Here is a 24,024-nt window from a genome sequence, read left to right on the forward strand (position 1 = left end):
AAGAAGTCAGACAGGACTGAGCACATATAGTTGATTTACAATATTATATTAGTTTTGGGTGTGCAACATAGTGATTCAATATTTTTATAGCTTATACTTCATTTAAAGTTATTATAAAATAATAGCTATATTCCTTGTGCTGTATTAATATATGCTTGTTGCTTATTTATTTTCTACACAGTAGCTTGTATTTCTTAATCCCATACTCCTATCTTGCACCTCGCCCCTTTCCTCGTCACACTGGTAACCTGTGGTTTGTTCTCTATGTGAGATGGTTTCTGATTTGCTGTCTTCATTTGCTTCTTTTACTTTTTAGATTGAAATGACAGCATACACACACGCAAGAATGAGTCTAGTGTTTATCACTTAGTTCAGTAACTATCAGGCTATTCTCAACAGATGCCAACATCCTCACCTCCCACAAGAAGTGTTTATAAAGATTCATTCCCTTTCTGGCAGGTGAGAGAGATGACATCTTTGACCAACATATGAAAGAAAAGAGGACCTATAAAACCAGTCAATTAAAATATTTTAATTATATGCTAAGTAATAATCTCAAGGTCATAAAAGTATTCTATATTTAAAATATCTTTATCATTCTATTTATCACATAAAGTTAAGTACAAATAGTAAATATTTATTACCCTTGTAAAGGACCAATGAAAACGGTGCTTGGAAAAGAATAGAGAATGAGAAAATTGCTCTTTAGAATAAACATGATCTCAATAAACTTTTTACTTCCTTTTACATAAAATCATTTTCTATTTGATTTCCCGTTTGAAGTAGGAAACGCAGAAATCCATTAATGACTGACTGGTTTGCCTAACTGCTTCCTCAGAAGAATTATTAACCTCTGCTATACATCCCTGTTGCTCCTGCTTGGTAGAGCTGCCCAGACGAGAAGCAGCTTTCAAGGAAATCAGTTTCTACAATTTGGAGTCTGCTCATGTGACCTTCATTTGGAGCCCATTCTTGGAACCACCATCTCTCTGTCCTGACTGTCTTAAGTTTCAAGGTCCCCTCCCCACTTTGGCAGTGCCCCAGACCCACTACATCTCTATTTAAGCTACACTCACCCCTGAAAGCTAATTTCTGACCGTTTAGCCTATAGCATATCCTCTAAATTTACTGACACTCAGGGTAGCGACTTTTACATGATATGGCAGCAAACAGAAATGTGCACATTCAGTTTGTTGGCAAAATCTTACATGAGTCATAGTTTGACTATTTCTTCCTAGGTCACGTTTCTATACCACAACGCAAAACCAGGTAACTACTACATAATATTCAAGATTCTGGGCGCTGGTGCCAGACCAGTTCAAGTAGTAGCTGCACTAGATGTGCTGCCTCAGAAAAAATTATTTCACACCTCCATGCCTCAGGTTCTTCTTCCATGAAAGAATAACCACCACCATTACCACCACGACCACCAGCATCACCACCCCTTCTTCCTAAGGGCTGCGGCATGAAATGAGCTGGTAAAACAGCACAGCACCTGATATGAATTCTATACAAATTCTGTACTTTATTTTCCTTTTATTTTTTCAAAAATTTACTTCTTTTTAATTGAAGGATAATTACTATATTGTGTTGGTTTCTGCCATACATCAACACGGATCAGCCCTGGGTATACCAATGTCCCCTACCTCTTAAAATTCTCTACTGTTAAGAGGAAGTAACACCAGTTACTGGAGGAATAGCTGTAAGTATACTTTTAATAATTTAACAGTAAGCTGAGCAAGTATCTTTTTGGTTGAGTAGATTCTTTTAAGCTTAAAAACTGTTAAGTATGATATTAGCTGTCTACTCAGTTCATCTGTTAGGACAAATACTTATAATTTCATTCCTAACAGGTTGAATGTTTTTTACAGGAAAAAGTATTCCCTAGGAAAAAACGTGCAAAGTAGGGAAAGAAGGGAAACACTCATATTTCTACTCAATGAAGATATTACTAACAAAATTTAACAATTTTTAACAAAACGTAATTTAAAAAATCAGTTGTATAAAAATAAATCCTAGCATTCAATTTCACCTAATAGCATCACAAAGTATTATTTTTCATTATTTCCACTTTTGGAAATACAATTTTAATAGTACCATGATATTTCAAATTGAGTTCATATATTTCAAAGCAAACACAGGTAGGCTTTTCTTATGATAACTGTAACCAATATACAAAACACATATTTACATTCTGTCAATCTAAATTCATCCTCAAAAAAAAAAAAAACCTCACAGATATGTCTATGCTGAAACTTTAATTTCCAATCTAATAGCTTGTGGTGCCTTCAGCTCAGTTCAGTTGCTTAGTCATGTCCGACTCTTTGCAATCCCATGGACTGCAGCACGCCAGGCTTCCCTGTCCATCACAGGGTGCCTTAGGTTATACATAAAACGTATGTTACATATGACACATGTTCACCAAAACCTCAATTACAAATTTTACCAGATTCAACACATACCACTTTGTATGATTAACAGCAACCAGTGAAAATGTTTCCTTTACAAAAACAATCAGAGAAGCACTATGGTTTGATAACATAAGCCACTGAGCTGTGAAGGGGAGAATCCGGATTCGTGTCCCAGCACAGCCCACAAGTTAACTACGCAAGAGCCAGAAAATTGTTTACTGACTATAGGTCTTAACTTTAAAGGAATTACATAATTTCCAGGGCCCCTTCCAGCTCTAACAGAAAGATGCTAAGAGATAAAGATGGTTACAGTACCAGCACCTACATGCAAATTACTTACTACCACAGGACGGATGATTCTCACTGACAGAAATCATAACCCAACATTTAGAATTATGTTCAGAGCTATCTCAGACAGCCTGCACTTCCTTGCTATGCAGATTTTCTTTAAAATAAAAAAAAAATAAAATAAAAGTTCTCCTTTAGACTTTCCTCCCGTCTTGGCACCCTGACCTCTCTTTACATAAAACAACTAAAAATTAAAATTAAATATTTACAGTTGCTTTTGTCGAAGAAACTCTGGCTTCCGTGGCACAGAAGAAAACTTATTTTGAAATCTGCTTAGCCAACAGAGTGTCAATACTGTCAGTTCAAATAAATATGCTTGTGCGGTTGATAAAAAAGAACAGTGTATGAAATTATGCTTGAATTCATTTATTTGGAACACATACCTATGAGCAATTAGATAAAAGACAACAATGATGAATTATCTACTCCATATTTATTTACAATGGAGTATCTGCTATGTAGGAGTTTTCAAAGCAGATTAAATAAGCAACTAAAAATCTATGAATGCACTTTAGAATGCTAATTTTGTTAAAACTGTGTTTATTTGTAATATGCAGCAAGAGGGAAGAGACATGTTGAAAAATATATCTTGGCCCATTAAAGAAAGCAACCCAGGCATACGCTTTTTTTTTTTTTTTTAAAGAATTTCCTTGAAGCAAGGAGGAACCTTCTCTCTGCTGTCTTTCAAATAAACATTCACTCCTGGTCCTAATTATAAACAAGATGCAGTACAGTGAATGACAGGTGTACGCTGTCTTTTTTTCCAGTTAATAGAAAATAATACACTCAAAGAAATGGGGCAAAGTCAGCACCAGAGTACTGTCAAGGAGACTGAGCTTATTAATAATAATTTTTTACATGTTGCAACTGACTAAATGTACCTGTAATTGGTACCCTGGTTGTAAATTTAAACTGTTACGCTTATGTAATAAGCAGTCATTATGCGCCTTCTTTTGTGTTCTCTAATGGGAAAACTGAGACGCTCCTTCCCCTTTTTAAATTAAATGCTTGAGTAAAGTATGATTTTTAGGAGAACAAATACTCAACTTCTTACGTTGTAAATTACTAAAAGCTGCTCTCCCCGGACTTGCCTGTGTAGAAACTACAGTGATTAAATGCTTTCCAGAGCTTACATGTTAGTGCTTTCAACATCAAAAACTAAAACCAGGATCATGTCAGCTCTCTGCTCTGCCAAGCTCCAAACACAGAGTGAGCGATCCACAGTGGGCCCGGTCCTGGGCGCTCTGAGAGGGGCAGAAACGCCACGGAGACCCAGGATGACTGGACCGTCTGCTTCGGAACCACGTCTCCGCAGACATGGCTTCTATACATTAAACGGGCAGAACTGACCCTCGTTCCCGAGTCACGGCCTCACCAACGAAGTTCCCAGCGAAAGGCCTTTACTCTCCGCAGAAGAGATTTCAGACAGATTCTACAAACTGAATAAGGAGACTGGAAAAATGTAGGGATTCTGCACATAGGCATAACTACTGAAAGAAAGAAAGTAAGTGTATTTTGAGTCAACTGATTTCCAACTTAGAGAAATTTAGTTGTAAAGAGCTGAAAAATAAAGAGTTGTGAAGACACATTTTTTTGTGTCTTCGTGTATTTCAGAAATGTGTTCAAACTTGGTACACTCTGCAGTCTCTCTGAAACTTCAGGCTTTCTCACTTCTCTTCTCCCATCTGTAAACTGCCTGTAAACTTTCATCACCCGTATCCTGCTGCAGGTACAGACATGGCTAAAACGCATTCAGCCCAGAAGGAGGGCTGTTTACAGAAATTAAGCCACATTCAGTCAAAGCAAAGCGCGTGCTTCAACACGAAGAGCCTACCCCCTCCTCCGAAACATCCTTAGTAGTGTCTGTCTGACTTATCTGCACATCTCTTCTACTCTTCCCTAAGTCTTCTTTGTCATTTTTGCTTCTATTACCCTGAGCTTTTCCTTTCATAACAGGGAGGGAGGAGGGGGGTTCCAGTGGGAGGGGGGTTCCGGAGGGAGAGGACATATGTACACCTGTGGCTGATTGATGTTGATATATGCAGAAACCAACACAATACTGTAACGTAATTTTCTTCCAATTAAAAAAAAAGGTTAGAGAAACTTTCTTCTGACCATAGATTTAATAGCACAGTCTCTTAACCTCCGGGTCTAAAAGCAGAGAATCCCTTCGCTCCACCTCCTAACATCTGTCACAAGAGTCAGATTACAAATCAACTCAAATGAGGGGATCAAGGAGGGTGGAAGTGAAGAGGGAACACGGGAAAAGGAGCAACTTGCTTACTGGTTAGGTCACTGGTAGAAACCATAATATAGTTTCAATTCTTTGACAATCATATCATGGAAAGTAGCATTAAATTGAATGTTTAATGTTTGAAAAAAAGAGAATATTCTAGTTTCCTAAATAGAAATCCTCTTTAAAGAAGTAAAATGGTAATCCTTTTACTGTTCAATCTATGGAGATTTGTTAAAACACATATGAAAAAATGAAGAAAACTGCTCTTTCATTCCCACTTTTTTAAAAGTCACTTTTAATGGCCATCAGAATTATTAACAGAGAAATACATTAGGTACAAACCAACTTATTCATTGTATGCAGCTACTTATGCATTTTATTAGAAAAATAACTTAATCTCTGATGTTTTCTATTTTTAAAACTGACCTGTGTACTGCTTTTAATACTTCTTGATTCTAAATCTTCTGAGATTACTGAAGTAGACAAAGAGATTAATCAGTACCTATTTATGGGTTGCCAAAGTATACTTTTAATTCTTTAAATGCTAAAAGAAGCCTAAGACAGTTGGCAAACATCTCAGAAATCTGAGTCTAAATGGTTTTAACTTATAACTTTATGCCGAACAAACGTATTTCAAGGAAACATTAGACTGAAGCAACAATAAAAACTTGTAAAATGCTGAATATTTTAGGTACTACATGGTTCTCTAATACATACAAACACCCAAAAGGCAATTTAGATCCGACTTTACCCCATTAAAACACTGACGTTCCCAGAGTACGGAGTGTAACCTGATCGTAACTGCTGTGAAGGGGGAGGGCTGACTATACACTAAATCTTGCCATCTGTAGGTGCTTGGCTTTACACAATTCCAGTTTTTGGTGTTTTTAAAAATAGGTTCAAAAGTTTACAGTATATTTTTCTATTTACTACCAGTCACAAAATCCTTTTATGTTATGTCATCCTTAAACAATTATCTGAGCGATTTGGGTATATCCAATCATAAATTTGCACAAGAGCTCTATCCCCAGATCCATTCACATTCATATTATGAACAGTTTTTAATGGTAAAGCAAATAATACTTATTTATATATTTAGGAAAAAAGATTGCTGTTGTTCAGTTACGAAGTCATGTCTGACTCTTTGCAACCCTATGGACTGTAGTAGGCCAGTCTTCTCTGTCCTTCACTGTCTCTCAAACTTGTCCATTGAGTTGATGATACCATCCAACCATCTCATCCTCTGTCATCCCCTTCTCCTGCCCTCAATCTTTCCCAGCATCAGGGTCTTTTCCAAAGAGGATTAAACCTCTCCCAAAAGAATTCTCCCAAAGACACTACTTCTAGAATGTATTATTATTAACAATTATTCTAAGACTCCTATATGAAAATACTGATGGCTTGCAACCCAACAATTCACAAAGATTGTGAACTGAAAAGAATTCATACTCAGGACCTCAATTTTGTTGTTACTAAGTGAACTCTACTTACATTCAAGATGCTCCCTAATTTCCACTCATTTCACCTCTAATGTTCACAAAAGAAACACTGATGCTCTGTCTTCCACAACTGGGACTCAGTATAAAATAGAGAACTGTCACAGTGAGTTAGACCAAACAGATCTAAACTACAATTAAATACATTAAAACATCTGCATATGAGGAGCCCATACACGGCTAATAAAAAGGCCCTTTCACCAAACTAGTAGGTGATCTGTAGTTCTGATGATTTTAAATTAGCAACCACTCCAAAATTCAAAAAAAGGCCAAACAAGCCACTTTCTAAAATTCTCTCACTTTAGGTCTATTTCTCTCCATTACAGTTATCAAATTTCACTTGCCAAACTCTATCCTTAATTAATCACAGGAAATTCCCAGTAAATTGAAATCATCACTATAAATTCAGTAGGAGTAATGTGAAAACACCAAAGGGCAAAATATAGTCTTTAAAAAGAAATAAGACAGCAACAACATACAACTGTGGTTTATCATCTAAAAGAATTGTAGACCTAAAAATATTATATAAAATCACGCAAATTTGAATTCTATTTTCAATATATAAGGAGAATTTAATATTAAAAAAAAAACCCTAAGTCCTATTTCTAAACTGAATAATTTGGCAGTACATATGCTCAACTCCTATCTAAACTATTTCACTAGGAACCTGATATATTAAAATGAGTTAAATCAATGTAGTATTACTCTGATCTTAAAAAAATCCAAGCTGACTGAAGAGGAACAAATTCAGTGAAGAAAATATGAAAGAAACTTTAAATTAATGTTTCTAATTAGCAAAGGCTTCCACACAGACTTCAAAGCAAATTTCCCTCTCCCAATTAATTAGAACATCAACACAAAGAATTAGACTCTAATTGACAATTCTTGCGGAGAACTAAATGTGACCAAACAGCAGAATACATGTTCTCTAATTTTTAAAAACTTGCGACAAAAATCCTATTTAGATAGATAGATAGATGGTGGTTCTTATACTTAAATAAGAACACCTTTGAAAATCATCAAGGCTACGTAGCTGATAGTGTGGCTGAAATATTTTGGCCAAAAAATAAGCTCACTCTGCTCAAAGTAACATTAAACTTTGCAAAGAGCTTTTTGTCAACTTAAATATAATGTAAAATTCTGACTCAAAAGACTTCTGAAAAAAAAATCTAGAATTGTCCCTCTTTCTATTAATGATTCCCTAATTATTACAGACATATTTCAACGTTGGCCATTAACTTAGATAGGAGAATTTTACAATACACGCAGAGAATTCCAACTGCTTCCTCCAAGATAAAAAGAGGCACGATACTAATGTGAAATGGATATGCCTAAATTAAATGGAAAGAGAGAAAAATTAAGAAAGAAATCTGGGACAGGACCCACAACAGCACTGCAATTAAAAAGATAAGGAAAGGAAATTCTCAGGAAACACAAATAAATCCTCCAGCCTCTAAGATGAGGGACTTGCTCTAAGGGGAAAAAGATTAACATTAAAGAAGAGCAAATTGAGGGGATTTTAGAAGCAAATTCAAAAATACTGCAGCAAAGCTTTCTGAGTGCCAAATTTTAAATGTAGGTACCCTTACAATTTTCAAAACAATTCTCTGAAGTTCTGACATGCAGACCTTTTAAAAACACAGATGTCATCAATAGATACATGGTATTTTAAATTTTCTGATAATTTTTCATTCTGTATCATGACATTTTTCCTAATATTTTTCTGTGTCATTTTACAAGTAAAATAATTTTAGAATCAATAACAAAATGATAAAGTATAAACATACTAAAGCGAAAATACCTTGCATTAAAATAATTTCTAAGATTCTTTCCAGGCAGACCTTACAGAGTTTCTCCAACTCCACACTTATTCCTCAATCCCAACCATGGGAAATTCCCTATAAATTCTCATTTCCTTGTTTTCCTTAAAAGACTTCATTGTTTTTTTTTTTTTCCTGATTAGTCCAGTAATCATATCAAAACAAAATGAGACAAAAGGGCAAAAACGGTTTGCAGAATATTTTTGCAATAAAGTGTAAATGACAGAAGTCACCTAAGAGATGAAACACTATACCCTGATCTGTAATTTTATGTACCTTCCTAATTAGAGCATGCTTTCTACCACTCTGCACTTTTGCTCTGCTTCATCATCATCATCATCATCTCTTGCCTTTTTTTTGGTCCCAAGTAATAATCTTTCCTTTTCAAAAAAACAAAAGTTACATAAGAAATTGTTTAAGGATTCGTCTTTGAAGATGTCCAAGATGCTAAAACTTTTCAGTTAAATGAAACTGACCCTGAAAGTATTTTAAACAAGTTCAAAACTCTGCCTGTTAAAATCTTTCTAAACTATATTATATTGTTTCATATCCTTGTTAAAGAGTGTTCTTTTGTAACATATTAATAGTAGTTTTAAAGGTTAGAGAGTTAAGATATTTTCAGTCAGTCAGTCAGTTCAGTCGCTCAGTCGTGTCCGACTCTTTGCGACCCCATGAATCGCAGCACGCCAGGCCCCCCTGTCCATCACCAACTCCCGGAGTTTACTCAAACTCATGCCCATCGAGTCGGTGATGCCATCCAGCCATCTCATCCTCTGTCGTCCCCTTCTCCTCCTGCCCCCAATCCCTCCCAGCATCAGGGTCTTTTCCAATGAGTCAACTCTTCGCATGAGGTGGCCAAAGTACTGGAGTTTCAGCTTCAGCATCAGTCCTTCCAATGAACACCCAGGACTGATCTCATTTAGGATGGACTGGTTGGATCTCCTTGCAGTCCAAGGGACTCTCAAGAGTCTTCTCCAACACCACAGTTCAAAAGCATCAATTCTTCGGCACTCAGCTTTCTTCACAGTCCAACTCTCACGTCCATACATGACCAGTGGAAAAACCATAGCCTTGACCAGACGGACCTTTGTTGGCAAAGTAATGTCTCTGCTTTTTAATATGCTATCTAGGTTGGTCATAACTTTCCTTCCAAGGAGTAAGCATCTTTTAATTTCATGGCTGCAATCACCATCTGCAGTGATTTTGCAGCTCAAAAAAATGAAGTCTGACACTGTTTCCACTGTCTCCCCATCTATTTCCCATGAGGTGATGGGACCAGATGCCATGATCTTAGTTTTCTGAATGTTAAGCTTTAAGCCAACTTTTTCACTCTCCTATTTCACTTTCATCAAGAGGCTCTTCAGTTCCTCTTCACTTTCTGCCATAAGGGTGGTGTCATCTGCATATCTGAGGTTATTGATATTTCTCCCGGCAATCCTGATTCCAGCTTGTGCTTCTTCCAGACCAGCGTTTCTCATGACGTACTCTGCATATAAGTTAAATAAGCAGGGTGACAATATACAGCCTTGACATACTCCTTTTCCTATTTGGAACCAGTCTGTTGTTCCATGTCCAGTTCTAACTGTTGCTTCCTGACCTGCACATGGGTTTCTCAAGAGGCAGGCCAGGTGGTCTGGTATTCCCATCTCTTTCAGAATTTTCCACAGTTTATTGTGATCCACACAGTCGAAGGCTTTGGCATAGTCAATAAAGCAGAAATAGATGTTTTTCTGGAACTCTCTTGCTTTTTCGATGATCCAGTGGTTGTTGGCAATTTGATCTCTGGTTCCTCTGCCTTTTCTGAAACCAGCTTGAACATCTGGAAGTTCACGGTTCACGTATTGCTGAAGCCTGGCTTGGAGAATTTTGAGCATTACTTTACTAGCGTGTGAGATGAGTGCAATTGTGCGGTAGTTTGAGCATTCTTTTTTTTAGGGATTGGAATTAAAAACTGACCTTTTCCAGTCCTGTGGCCACTGCTGAGTTTTCCAAATTTGCTGGCATATTGAGTGCAGCACTTTCACAGCATCATCTTTCAGGATTTGAAACAGCTCAACTGGAATTCCATCACATTCACTAGCTTTGTTCGTAGTGATGCTTTCTAAGGACCACTTGACTTCACATTCCAGGATGTCTGGCTCTAGGTCAGTGATCACACCACTGTAATTATCTGGGTCGTGAAGATCTTTTTTGTACAGTTCTTCTGTGTATTCTTGCCACCTCTTCTTAATATCTTCTGCTTCTGTTAGGTCCATATCATTTCGGTCCTTTATCGAACCCATCTTTGCCTGAAATGTTCCCTTGATATCTCTAATTTTCTTGAAGAGATCTCTAGTCTTTCCCATTCTGTTGTTTTTCTCTATTTCTTTGCATTGATCGCTGAGGAAGGCTTTCTTCTCTCTCCTGGCTATTCTTTGGAACTGTGCATTCAAATGGGAATGTCTTTCCTTTTCTCCTTTGCTTTTTGCTTCTCTTCTTTTCACAGCTATTTGTAATGCCTCTTCAGACAACCATTTTGCCTTTTTGCATTTCTTTTCCTTGGGGATGGTCTTGATCCCTGTCTCTTGTACAATGTCACGAACCTCCGTCCATAGTTCATCAGGCTCTCTATCAGATCTAGTCCCTTAAATCTATTTCTCACTTCCACTGTATATTACTAAATGTTCTACAAATGCTAATTTTAGGTCGAATCTTAAGTTATTAATATTTTATATGCATTTGTTAATCAACAGGATTCTTACTGTCATTTCTTTTTTATGAATATATCATACTTTATCCATTCTCCTGTTGCTACACATTTAAGGGCTTTTTCTCCAGTTTTAAGCTATCTTCTCATTGTTCATTTCTTGATGTATTTTATATGCCTGTTTCTACCAGCTGGTCTTCTGTTTTCTAGATAAACTAAGGGTGATTTTACTCCCATATTCATACTTTTAATAATAACTTTATTCAGATATTCACATATCATACAATTCAAATGGTACCAATTTGTACAATTCAGTGGTTTTCAGTACATTCATAGAATTGTATAATCAACACCACCATCACTTTTAGTACATTTTTATCACTCTGCAAAGAAACCCCATTAGCAACCTCTCTAAATTTCTCCGACCACAGCCCAGTCCCTGGCAACCACTAACCTTTCTATCTCTACCAATTTGCCTATTCTATACAATATGTGGCCTATTATTACTGGCTTCTTTCACCAAACATAATGTCTTCAAGGCTAATCCATTCTGTAGCATGTATCAGTACTTCATTTCTTTTTATTGCTAAATAATAGTATATAGTGTGAATACATCACATTTTATTTATCTTGCTGACAGACATTTGGATTGTTTTCACTTTACGACAATTATGAATAAGGTTGTTATGAGCATTCTCATGTTCATGTTTTTATAAATACAGAAAATCTACCAATCAGTTTTTGCTAATAGCAGAATGGAGATCACAACGACCCTGGGTTATCCAAAGAAGACAAAGTCAGGTCATCTGTAGGACCTGAAATGAGTACTCTACCCCTGAGCCTTCAATTACCACCTTCCAACATGGGTTTGATCCCTAGGTCAGGAATATCCCCTGGTGATGGAAATGGCAACCCACTCTAGTATTCTTGCCTGGGAAATCCCACGGACGCAGGAGCCTGGTGGGCTGCGGTCGATGGGGCTGTGAAAGAGTTGGACATGACTTAGCAACTGAACAACAACACATAACAACCAGACTGCTTTACTACTGCTCAGCCCTGCATATATAACCCATCACCTCCGCCACCAACGCTGTGCTCCCCTTATCATCTCACCTGGATTACGTCAATGGCTTAAATGTGGCTCAGCCTCCAGTGCTGTCCTCCAGCTCAAGTGCGCCAGACCAGAGTATTCGTTCCAGAATACAAATTTCCTCATTTCATTTTCCTGCATCAAACCCTTCAATAGCTCCCCAAGGCACTTAAGATGAAAGTAAAAATGCCTTCCTAAAGAAAAGACTCTCAGATGATCTGGCCTCAACAACCTCTGCGATCCTGACCTCTATGTCTGTGGCATCTATAAGAAATTATTCTGGTTAATTACCCTTTCTCCCCCACTGGACCTTTATACAGCCTGCCCTCTCTGCCTGGAACTGACCCCATGTCCCCATGGGTGCTTCCCTTAGTCACAGAACTGTTTATACTCCACCTTCTTATAGCCATCATTTCTGTGATAATATAAACTCTGAATGAGAAAAATTTGTGATTTTTCTCATAGTTAGTGGTGTGGTGGTTTAGTCACTAAGTTGTGTCTGATTCTTGAGGCCTCCTGGACTATAGCCCACCAGACTTCTCTGCCATGGGATTTCCCAGGCCAAGAATACTGGAGTGGGTTGCCATGTCCTTCTCTAGGGGATCTTCCCACCCTAGGGATCGAACCCGGGTCTCCTGTACTGCGGGTGGATACTTTACTGACTGAGCTACCAAGGAAGCCCCTGTAGTTAGTGGATCTAGTCCAATGAATGGCATAGAGTGGATTCTCAACATGTATTTGTGGTTGTGATCAGAGAATGCTACTTACTGGCCTATTCAATAATTCTGATGAGTAGGTAGGACTTTTTGAGGCTTGGGCTTGAAAAAAGATGAGTGAAAAAACCCCACGAAACAACAAACCTTAATCTTGGCCTAGTCTCTCTCCAGCTGAAGCAAGTAACCCTCCACCATCAGGTTATAGGACGCTATCAGGAAAGAAACATTCTCTTTAAAGGGGAACGCTGGCTGTTAAAATGATGAAGCCAGAGCTGCCGAGGGCCTTTTCTGCCATCACATAAGGTCCTAATTGAAAAAAGAAACCAACACAGAATGAAAGTGGAGACAAAGGAAAGAGAGAAGTTTCTGGATGACATCATATAAATCACCCATCCAGATGTGCCCAGAGCTGGTTGCGGCCTTGGACTTCCCAGATACGTGAGAAAATAAACTCCAGTATGGCTCATACTAGTTTGAGTGTCTTTTGGATGGCCCAAAGATTCCAGGGCTACACAGGAACCATCTACCTGTGTTAGTCTCTAATTAGGCAGCAAAATAAATGACTATACTTATTTTTCATTGCTGGTGCCATTTTACACTATATAAACTAAACATTAGTATAGTTGAAAGCCTAGGCAAAGAATGTGCCCTCCGCTTAGGGATACCCTAGTGGAAGGCAAGATTTCTAGTAACAGAGCTGGACTCCGACTGCTTCCTTTCGGGGGTGAAACAAAGCAAGAAGGTTCCCAGAGCCGGGCAAAAGCCTAAGCCCCCTGGAAACTGGGACGCCTAAAGCTTTCAGGATGATAAAAGCCGGCACCAGAATTAGACCATCTGAGAGCAGACCATGATTCAGTAGGAATCCAGGTTACTTAAAGTCCTGGACAATTTTTTTTTTTTTTAACTGACACAACTACAGGTAAATCAAAATTCATTTGTTTTCCAGGGAATCAACTTGATGGAACTAAAGGATCAGGTTTGGTTATGTAGAATTCTTCCTCATTTCATGTAAGATGTAGAAATACTGAATTTTATACGCAGTCCACCAACTACTTCCTATGGATGAATTAAGAAGGGCAGAGCCAGTTCAGCAGGTGTTCATGAACCCAAACTGGGTGTTCATCTGAGCTACATTTCTTTTCTTAAAAGATAGGGTGAAATATGGAAATTAAGACTTACCTGTGTCCTCAGTGACTCATATGGACTACAGGAGAAAGAACAGTATGAAAAGTCGAAAAACTGGACTTGGGTGCAGGCATCTGCCTGGTACACCCTTGGAGCTTTTCCTGACCAAGTTTCAGTTCTTCCTCACAGGAATTCATCCTATCCTTTACTACCAGGCCCCTTTCTCCTAAAGAGCAGCTTTGCCTTACACCGTTGGTGACTTCCCACTGCATGTGAAATATCAAGGGTGAAGGCCAGTGTGGGCTGAGTAGGAGCAATGTCATACCAGCTCGGGGAGCGGGGGTGGGGATGAGGGGTGCATGCTCAGTTAGCTTGACTGTGGATGCTCATGAGGAAAAGGCTCATGGAGCGTCATGAGTCAGTCATTAAATTGTAGGGGGAAAAATTATATTCGGAACTCTAGGTGTGAAGATGCTTCTCTAGTGACTAAAATCCCTCTGCCATTCAGGAAGCAGAAGCGGTTAGTAATACGGAAAACGTGTGCGCTTCCAGTAGATGAGGGGAAAAGGTAGGGGAACTGCAAGTGGTGGGAGAATATTCCCAGAAGACACTCTAAACTAGAAAATGCATCGCCCCGTTGAATTTTCTTGAGTAGTGGCGACCAATGGAACAATACAGAACAGAATTAGAGGCCTCCCAGCAAAGGGAGACGATCCCCAGGGTCCTGATGATACCACATGGCAGGTGTATTCATAGCTACTCACAGTGTCTGTTTAGAAAAAGCATCAAGCTTCAGAATTCCAGGTTTTCACGTCTGCAAAATGGCAAGTATATAACAAAACCACCATCAGCCTGCTCCTGAGATGATAAATTTGGTTCATTGTTTATTATTCAAAGACCTCCTAAAATATATGACCATAATGTCCTATTTTAGTAAATATGACAATCTAAAGATAATTTCCTCTTCTTCTGTGATTTAAGACCTTGTGCTCCTTAGCACTACCATTCTGAATACTGGATACCAATACAAAACAATGGAACTTCATAAGGGGTAGGAGATAACAAACATGGAAAGTCTCTGGGCCGCCACAAATTCTTAAGTTTGTAAACGCATGTGTTATTTTCTAACTTCTTTTTAGGAAACTCAAGACCAATGTACAGGAAAAATATTATTATTAATTTCAGCATCTCAGCACAGGGCTCATGTTAATCTCAGTTCAGGATACCCAACTAGATGTATACAGATTGATTATAAAGGTTAAGAAAGATATCATGCACACATCTACTAATACAAAAGCACTTATCAAAAAAGGGGGCTGGATGGGCAAGAGAACTCTCCACTGGACTGCATCTGTCCTACCAAGTAATTCCTATGAAATTAGGCAGGTCACTGGATTTGTTTTTTCCCAACCATAAATCTCCCTTGTATAAGTAACAAGATTCTTTCAAAATCCGGGATGGCAGTGTCAGATGGCTAGTGCTGAGTCTGGTGTCATACTGAATCCAAGTGACAGGATCCACTTCTGATGTACTGTGCCATTCAGAGTGACCGCAGGGCCCATTTCTCTAAAATGCTAATATGCTCACTTCGTGTGTATACACTGGGTGGGTTCACTTCATATTGGATTTTCATCTGCACCCCAGAAAGCCCCACCGGCATGGCAAGGCACTGAGAAAAGAAGCGGGGAAAGGCAGGGCTCACCCTCCAGCTCGCAGGCGCAGCTCCACACTGCTCCTCCTCTGGGGAGTGCTTGCTGTGCCCCAATGCTGTTACCTTACTAATTGAGATTATCCATGAAACTGAGAAAAGACTTCCAGAGATGCTCCAGGCAAGAGACCGAAAACAAGTGGGGAACTTACACTAGGCCAGGTATTAGAATCATTGCTTTAGGGATACGCTCCTTACTCCATGGCTTTCCCATCAGTGCAGTGGTCAAGAATCCGCTTGCCAATGCAGGAGATGCAAGAGATGTAGATTCGATCCCTGGGCTGGGAAATGGTAACTCACTCCAGTATTCCTGCCTGCAGAATCCCATGAACAGAGGAGCCTGGTGGGCTACCGTCTACAGAGTCACAAAGAGTCGGACACAGAGAAGGCACGCAGCAGCACGTACACTGTACATTTCATTTCCTCCAAGCCCAAAGCATTTGTAACACCCAACTGATGTGCATTTTAAATGGTCATTCGTGGTTTTTGTTTTTTTAAGATTAACTGCAGGGTCACAATGGACTTCTCTTTGTAATCTTACAGATTCTGATGTATTGAGTCCAGGAAAAAGAAACAGCATAGCCAAGGTCTCACAGCCACTGGCTGGCACCACTCTGATGAACTGCCCATTGGCTCCTATGCAAGTCTGTTTTAGTCCTGCCTTTTCTAATGTAAGACACACAGATCTGAGGACTGGGGCTTAACTTTTTATTTGCTATAGCCACTGCTACAGCAATCAGTTAAAAACAAAAAAAGAAAAAAAAAGTACTAAAGTCTTTATGTAATCTACCTGGCAAATATTCTAAATTAAAGACAACACTGCTAAAACAGCAGTTTTGAATATGCCATAGCATAATACTTATTTCATTCAGTGATATTTTGAGTGACTTTTTTCCCTCGTTCTCAGAAGTTTACTCTCACAAATTTAGAAACATAAATGTTCACAAAGTACTCCTCTGGAATAAATGAGTGACAGAGAGCCCCTCCTTTTACAAAAATCACTCTCTCATCTCCTTAGCAGATGCCTACCAATAACGACAACAACTCTTGACAAAGGCAAGGTACACTGGAAATGTGATAAGATGATGAAATATTCAAATGATTATCTGTTGGAGTCTAAAGGTCACATGCTTAATCACTGTTCAAATCTCTTTTGGCACTTTTTATTACTCAGAACCTCAAGGATTCTGTGCTCCCAACTAACAATTTGTGCAAAGCCCTAGTTGGGACCAAATTTTAAGAATAAATGCCCTTCTCTTTCTTTCATTTCTTTCTTCTCCCCCTAGGAGGAGGCTTGACAGGGTATAAGAGGAAGTGAGGAAGCAATCACAATGAAAGCGAAAGAAAGTGAAGTCGCTCAGTCGTGTCCAACTCTTTGCGACCCCACGGACTGACTATAGCCTACCACGCTCCTCTGTCCATGGGATTTTCCAGACAAGAATACTGGAGTGGGTTGCCATTTCCTTCTCCCGGAGATCTTCCTGACCCAGGGATTGAACGGGGGTCTCCCGCGTTGTAGGCAGACGTTTTACCGTCTGCGCCACCAGACATTTTAGTAAAAATACTCAGTGATTTTCAAGAGGGAGAAGTCCTAGGAAATTGACTTTTTAGGTGCTAACCCATCACTTTTTAAAAGGTTTCTAGCTCTCATCATATTTATTTCTTCTTACAAGGCTAGAAAGGAAAAAATATAAAGGGGAGGAACCTGAACTCTCTGGACCACTCTCGCCTATCTCTACTTTGTTACCCAATGCCTGGTCGATCATTTGTGGTTACCTTGTGAGTTTCATTTCTTAAGTGACTGTACATACATATGGATGTGTGCGTGTGTGTGCGCGCACTATTAAAGGTGATTTCAACTGATTACTGGGCTCCTACTCAGGAAAGAAGGCTTGCCTCTACCCTGTGGCAGTGTAAGTTAAGACTTTTAAGGCTTGAAACAGATAGGAAACATCAGGAGGGAAAAAAAGGAGAGAAAGGGTAGAGTCTATGGTCTGGACAATAGGTACAGCTCAACTGGGAACTGCTGTTGAGATGCTGATCTGAAATTTTCAGAAATGTAACTCAAACTAGACTAGGAACAGGAATCAGAGAAATGAGGAATAGAAGCCGACCATGAGGAGATGGAAGAAAAGGAGGAAGAGCAAACCTAATTTTTAAAAAGCAATGTTCTAAGTGCCAGGCATTGTTCTAACTGCATTATGTGAATAAGCTCAATACAACAAAATCACACAGTAGAAAAACAAGATACGTCTTAGGGAGGTAGGGAGATGGAATTTGAACAGAAAGAATAGATTAGACTCAAGTTGATCTTAACAATAAACAGCCCTCCCTGAAAAGATACATGCACCCCAATGTTCACTGCAGCACTGTCTAGAATAGCCAAGACATGGCAGCAACCTAAATGTCCATCAACAGAGGAATGGATAAAGAAGATGTGGTACATATATACAATGGAATATTACTCCGCCATTAATAAGAATGAAATAATGCCATTTGCAGCAATATGGATGTACCTCAATCAGTTCAGTTCAGTCGCTCAGTTGTGTCTGACTCCTTGTGACCCTATGAACCGCAGCACGCCAGGCCTCCCTATCCATCACCAGCTCCCAGAGCCCACCCAAACTCATGTCCATTGAGTCAGTGATGCCATCCAGCCATCTCATCCTCCGTCATCCCCTTCTCCTCCCGCCTTCAATCTTCTCCAGCATCAGGGTTTTTCCAATGAGTCAGTTCTTCGCATAAGGTGGCCAAAGTATTGGAGTTTCAGCTTTAGCATCAGTCCTTCCAATGTATATTCAGGACTGATTTCCTCTAGGATAGGCTGGTTGGATCTCCTTGCGATCCAAGGGACTCTCAAGAGTCTTCTCCAACACCACAGTTCAAAAGCATCAATTCTTCGGCACTCAGCTTTCTTTACTGTCCAACTCTCACATCTATACATGACTACTGGAAAAACCATAGCTTTGACTAGATGGACCTTTGTTGACAACGTAATGTCTCTGCTTTTTAATACGCTGTCTAGGTTGGTCAGAACTTCCCTTCAAAGGAGTAAGCGCCTTTTAATTTCATGGCTGCAATTACCATCTGCAGTGATTTTGGAGCCCCCCAAAATAAAGTCAGCCACTGTTTCCACTGTTTCCCCATCTATTTGGCATGAAGTGATGGGACTGGATGCCATGATCTTAGTTTTCTGAATGTTGAGCTTTAAGCCAACTTTTTCACTCTCCTATTTCACTTGCATCAAGAGGCTCTTCAGTTCCTCTTCACTTTCTGCCATAAGGGTGGCGTCATCTGTGTATCTGAGGTTATTGATATTTCTCCCGGCAATCTTGATTCCAGCTTGTGCTTCCTCCAGCCCAGCATTTCTCATGATGTACTCTGTATATAAGTTAAATAAGCAGGGTGACAATATATAGCCTTGACATACTCCTTTTCCTATTTGGAACCAGTCTGTTGTTCCATGTCCAGTTCTAACTGTTGCTTCCTGACCTGCACATAGGTTTCTCAAGAGGCAGGTCAGGTGGTCTGATATTCCCATCTCTTTCAGAATTTTCCACAGTTTATTGTGATCCACGCAGTCAAGGGCTTTAGCATAGTCAATAAAGCAGAAATAGATGTTTTTCTGAAACTCTTGCTTTTTCGATGATCCAGTGGTTGTTGGCAATTTGATCTCTGCTTCCTCTGCCTTTTCTAAAACCAGCTAGAACATCTGGAAGTTCACAGTTCACGTACTGCTGAAGCGTGGCTTGGAGAATTTTGAGCATTACTTTACTAGCGTGTGAGATGAGTGCAATTGTGCGGTAGTTTGAGCATTCTTTGGTATTGTCTTTCTTTGGGAGCAGAATGAAAACTGACCTTTTCCAGTCCTGTGGCCACTGCTGAGTTTTGCCAATTACCTAGAGAGTGTCATACTGAGTGAAGTAAGTCAGACAAGGAGAAGGAGAAATATATGACATCCCTTATATGTGAAATCTAAAAAGAAATTATACAAATGAACTTAGTTATAAAACAGAAAGAGACTCACAGACTTAGACAACAAATGTATGGTTGCCAGGGGGAAGGGACAGTTAGGGACTTTGCAATGGTCATGTACTCACTGCTATATTTCAAATGGATAACCAACAAAGACCTATTATATAGCACATGGAACTCTGCTCAATGTTGTGTGCCAGCCTGGATGGGAAGGGGGTTTGGGGGAGAATGGATACCTGAATATGTATGGCTGAGTCCCTTCACTGTTCACCAGTAACTACCACAACACTGTTAACTGGCTATTTCCCAATACAAAATGTTTTTGATGTTAAAAAAAAATAATAAAAATTTAAAAAGAAAAAAAGAATAAAGCGTCCTCAAGACAGGCTTTACTTCAATAACCCTGCATCTTTTCTCTATGTCCAAGGCACCTGCAACTGACTACTCTTAAAAAGTATATAATATCCTTATATTAAAGCAGTAACCATTAACCATTTCGTAAAACCTCTTCAACATGAGGTATTATACTTCAATTAGAGAATCTATCAGATATAATATATTAACCTCTAGTAGGTAAATTAAAATCTCAGAATTTACTTAGAACTTCGTATAAACCCACATATTACGGCTTCTTCCAGATCAACAAGAGCAGGAAAATTGATAAACCAGTTGGACTGGGCGTGGAGTGCAGTAGTCACCATTAAGAGCCTGCACTCTCAGGACACTTTCAGCTCAGATGTAACTAGCAGCTGTTTTTCTGTCTTTGTGGCAATTGAGTCCCATCCATAAAAGACACCCTGTGTTTCTCTTTCATTTCTAGCTACTCCCATTGTAATGATCTAGGAAACACAGCGGAGTTGTAGATGTCACAGCAAGATAGCCACAAGGTCAAGAGTGTGCAGGGGGACCGCCATGGGGCCCAGGGTCCCTCACCTTCCTACACCGTGCACCTGCTACAATACCTTATTCTATATGTGTGGTTACATTGTTTTGTAATCCCATTTATGTAACTTAACATTTGTTCTCCATTTCTCTTCTTACATAAAAGATGTGGGTGGGACAAAGGCCATACATTTTGCTTCTTAAATCTAAACGTTCCTATTTTACTCTGGGCACAATAACTGCCCCAAAATGAAAACAGAGTAACTTGGAAAACCCTGCCAGTTGGCCAGGGAATGAGAAACAAACCAGAGATTCACCTGATCAAGAAGTTCCATTTGCATCACTAAAGGAGGCGACACGATCCGTCTAAGAGGACAGAGTTGAGGAATATATAGTCCCAGCTTCATATTCTAGAGCAACCTGCCCTCTTAAATGACACTGATTAAACTCCATGAGTCTCAGAAATCCCCAAGACAAAATGTGGATAATTTCTCTCATCCAAGCTGAGGGGAGTACAGATTTGATGGAATAATGTATACCTTAAGGACTAGCAGAATGTAGGTATGTAAGAAAAGTTTCTTTCTTAAAACTCCTTTATATTCTGATTTATAAAAATATTTCTACACTTCATTTTTTAAAGATGTGGTCAAGCCATTATTGGAGGGCATATAAAACAAAAAATGTTAAGAGACAACAAACAACCATGAGATACAAGAAATCTGAGAGGTAGATTTCACTAGTGCTTTAAGAAATAGTATGAATTATTAAAATATTAAAGCCTATGTCACAGTATTAATTGAATTATTCTGTATTTGCTTAAAAAACAGCTTTGCAAGAAAAAGGAAACTCAGCTGTGAATAAAGTCAATTTGAGGTGGTAGATAATTAAAACCTCTTTTGTATTTACGGTGAATACTCTGAATTACATCACGACAACTCATAAGCACCTAAAAACATTCTGCACTGATCCTACAGAGAAGCTGTGTGAAAATACTGGAGGAAATCTGACAGGAAGTGGAGCCCAACTATTCAACATTTTGTAAAATGTAAATGCCACATCTGTTCATTTAAATCATGTATATCTAAAATATAATATAGTCAACATGAACAAGAAACTGTACTTCACCCCAAATTAAGCTTTCTGTCAAGTAATTGAAAGAACTCTCTAGTCACTCTAAGAAATATAACTTTTTCTAAATAACAACTGAAATTTGGTTTTGAATGGAACATTTTCTGCTCTTTGTGTGAAAAGGTCCTAGGATTTCTTATTATGGGAAGTCTAGGATATGCCTTTTTAAGATTCTTTTAGAAAACCTATTTTTAAAGAGAGGAACTGAAAAAGAGAGTGAGGTAGTCCTTTTTCCATCCATCAGAACAAAACAACCCATGTTAATAAAACATCTAAATCTAAATCCCATTGAATGAATTATCTGTGTAACCTCATTTGAAGCCAAAGAACAGCTTAACATAATTTTTGTGACCTGCATTTCCCTTTATTAATTAGTGTCAGATAATCATTTCTGATACAGTATACAATTTAGCAACTCCGTGGGCTCACAGAACCTAACTGGGAGAGGGGCACGGCCAATAAAATGCTAAGCCTTGTCACATTTTCCCCTAAACTTAGAAGGTTAGCTTCAAACTTTATTTATTTTGAAACTATTATCTTTTTTGTGTGTCTGGATGGGCTGTTTATTTGTTCTTTATTTTTTAAGAGAACAAACTTTCATAGGCAAAACACTACCAACGACAGACTGGAGTCCCAATTCTGCATCTAAGTAACTAGCTAGTCTAGGTGCACATCACTGGGTAAGTCACTGGATTGCTCATCGCCTTCTTCCCCCCATCTCTAGAGAGAGATTGTAACAGCAGCTATTTCCTAGGCTTCATCTGAGGGTTATGTGGATCAGCACAGGAAGACCTTACAAAACACTACCTGGCACATGATGAGAACAATATGTATGCTAGGAATTACAAACGATCTTTCACTTCCAAGAACTTTCTATTACATTTGCACTAGGATTTAAAGAGCATCTGTGTTGATAATACCTGGTTCCACATTTATGTCTCTGTGCTGAAATCACCTTGCGGAATGGCCTGTAACTGTGACATTTCATCAAATATAAGTAAACTATACATTTAATTACACAGATGCCTTAACACTGAAGTCTTCATTTGTGTTCATGTCCTACTTTCTACCTGTTTGGGGTAGCCTCATAATTATCAATCTTTGGTAATATGAGTTAGTGAGTGAGTGAAAGTCACTCAGTCATCTCGGATTCTTTGCGACCCCATGAACTATAGCCTGCCAGGCTCCTCTGTCCAAGTTATTCTCCAGGCAAGAATACTGGAGTCAGTTGCCATTCCCTTCTCCAGGGGACCTCCCCAACACAGGGATCAAACCCAGATCTCCCGAATTGCAGGCAGATTCTTCACCATCTGAGCCACCAGGGAAATCCCTTGGTAATATAGTAATGCTCTTTTAAATAAAACAAATTTATCTATCTAGTGACTCACTAACACAGAAAAGTTACATGCACATATATGGGCAGCAGTGATGTCAAAAATGTTCTATGAACAAAACAATGAAAAAAAGCAGAACACCAACATGTTGCTCTATGTAATGAAAAAAATTCTAATGAAGTAGGATGCTTCCAACTCAATTTCCTTCACATTCTTGATCCACATCTTTCGAGTACTTCTGACGAAATTCATTTTGTAGTATCTGATGGGATCAGTTAATCAAGTTTCCTTTTCTGAGATAAGAATCATTTTCCTCAACTAATATAGAAGGTAGCACAAAATGTCTTTGCAATTGTTACAAGATTCAATTAAAAGCAGGTGAGTTGAAAGACACCAAGTTCTGTTTCACTACAGACATTACGGCTCATTTGAAAGCTTTGAAAATCAAAAGTGGTTCAGTCTCAAATTCAATCAAAGAGAATTTAGACATGATCAGAACATACTTCAACTCCTGACACAAAGAATTATCCAGAGTTGACCCTCATACAAAACACGTAAAGGTCAAGAACCACATCTTACCAAAAATAATAGTAAATGTTTGTTTTTCCTTTTCTCTCTACCCCTCAAGGTAACCTACATTTATCTCTACTTCAAAACACTGTGAAAACTTTAACTCATGAAACCTCATTGTAGCATATAAACAAATGATCAGGTATGCTATTTTCATAATCAGACTTGAAATTTAGTATGAAACAGGATCCTTTAATCAACAGAGACCTCAGTAAAAGTAATGACAAAAACACTGAAGAAGTACCATAATAGCCAAAGATATCAAATTTGTGGAAATAAATACATAATAAGCAAATGCCTCTCATTTTCTAGGGTCAAGGATGGTCAATAAGTAGGTAAGCGTATAGCTCCTGGTGTGGCATGCCTGGACCCCTCAGGGCCAGAGGATTGCCACCAGGGCAGAATATCCGTGGGGATTATGGCCAACGCTGCAGACATCATTTGGCTGTGGCATTGAACAGTTTTGATGATAGTCACTGTGGTGTCAAAGCAGAAAAGT

The 24,024-nt window shown here is 38.8% G+C and overlaps 1 protein-coding gene across 10 annotated transcripts in view; it reads right to left on the reverse strand.

The window, feature by feature from the left end:
- NCOA2 (nuclear receptor coactivator 2) overlaps nt 1–24,024 on the reverse strand; it is a 283,681-nt gene that overhangs the window by 148,556 nt on the left and 111,101 nt on the right. For 2 of the 10 annotated variants that reach the window (XM_043483409.1, XM_043483410.1), the window contains exon 3: nt 14,693–14,742. The exons of the other annotated variants lie outside the window; for them this stretch is intronic. The gene's annotated coding sequence lies outside the window, so the exon portion shown is untranslated. The remainder of the gene's footprint in view (nt 1–14,692; nt 14,743–24,024) is intronic. 10 annotated transcript variants of the gene reach the window in all.

The sequence above is a fragment of the Cervus canadensis genome, chromosome 12 (assembly GCF_019320065.1).
Source record: "Cervus canadensis isolate Bull #8, Minnesota chromosome 12, ASM1932006v1, whole genome shotgun sequence".
Classification (NCBI taxonomy): Eukaryota; Metazoa; Chordata; class Mammalia; order Artiodactyla; family Cervidae; genus Cervus; species Cervus canadensis.